Below are 1575 nucleotides of genomic sequence, written 5' to 3' on the forward strand. Positions count from 1 at the left end.
CCTCCCGGGTTCAAGCGATTGTGCTGCCTCAGCCTCCTGAGTAGCTGGGATTACAGGTGTGAGCCACTGCACTTGGCCGGGCCGAATTCACTGCTTTGTAGTGTTCAGTGGAATTCCTTGTTATAAATGTACCAGCTTGTTTATCCACTCATCTGTTGAAGGAAATCTGGGTTGATTGATTCCAGTTTTTGTCTGTCATGCATAAGGCTGCTGTGAACATGTGTGTACAGGTTTCCGTGTGAACACATTTTCATTTCTCTGAGATAAATGTCTAAGAGTGCAATTGCTAGGTTGTGTGTTGATTGCACGCTTAATTTTATAAGAAACTGCTGAACTGTTTTCTAGGGTGGCTATACTGTTTTACATTTCCACCAGCAACGCACGAGATAGCTAGTTTCTCCAGCTCGTTGCCAGCACTGGTGTTGGTCTGTATGAACTTTATATTTTGTCACCGTTTTTTAATTGTAGCCATTTTGATGGATGTGTAGTGATATCTCACTGTGGTTTTAATTTGCATTTCCCCAATGGCTAATGATGTTGAACATCTTTTCATGTACTCATTTGCTATCTATATATCTTCTTCGATGAAATGTCTAATCATGTCTTTTGCTTACTTTCTAAATGGATTGTTTATTTGTTTTTTACTGTAGAGTTTTGAAATTCTTTTATAAACTATAGATAACAGTCCTTTACTGAACACGTTGTGTGCAAAGACAGTGCATATCTTGTCTTTTCATCCTTTAAGCAAAGTCTTTCACAAAGCAAAAATTTTCAATTTTGATGAAGTTCAACATACATTTTTTCTGTATCAATTTTCTGTATCATGGTTCTGGTGTCAGCTCCAACAATTTTTGCCTAGCCTTGTATTCTGCAGAGTTTCTCCATTGTTTTCTAAAAGTCTTGTAGTTCATAATTTTACATTCAATCCCAAACTCATCTCCATAACTTTAGAGTTTATTTCTGTATAGACTTTATATTTTGTATATGGTGATGTTTAGGTTGAGGCTCAATGTTTTGCTGATGCATGTTTTTTTTTTCCCTAAATTGCTTTGGCACCTTTATCACAAGTCCGTTGAGCGTATTTTTGTGGGTGTATCTCTAGATTCTCTTTTCTGTTCCATTGATCTGTGTGTGTATCTCCTTACCCACACCACATTATCCTGATTACTGTAACAATAATATTGAATAGAGTAATCTCTCTCACTGTATTCTTTTTTTTTTTTTTTTGAGATGGAGGCTGGAGTGCAGTGGCACAATCTCAGCTCACTGCAAGCTCCGCCTCCCAGTTTCACATCATTCTCCTGCCTCAGCCTCCTGAGTAGCTGGGACTACAGGCACCCGCCACCATGCCCGGCTAATCTTTTTGTATTTTTAGTAAAGATGGGGTTTCACCATGTTAGCCAGGATGGTCTCAATCTCCTGACCTCTTGATCCGCCCGCCTCAGCCTCCCAAAGTGCTGGGATTACAGGTGTGAGCCACGGTGCCTGGTCATTAAATATGGTTTATAAAATTTATTTTAAAAAGGGTAATCTATGCATTTCTCCTCTTTATGTTCCTTCTTCCTTCATAGTGAT

Source organism: Mandrillus leucophaeus, unplaced genomic scaffold (genome assembly GCF_000951045.1).
Source record: "Mandrillus leucophaeus isolate KB7577 unplaced genomic scaffold, Mleu.le_1.0 Scaffold46, whole genome shotgun sequence".
NCBI lineage: Eukaryota > Metazoa > Chordata > Mammalia > Primates > Cercopithecidae > Mandrillus > Mandrillus leucophaeus.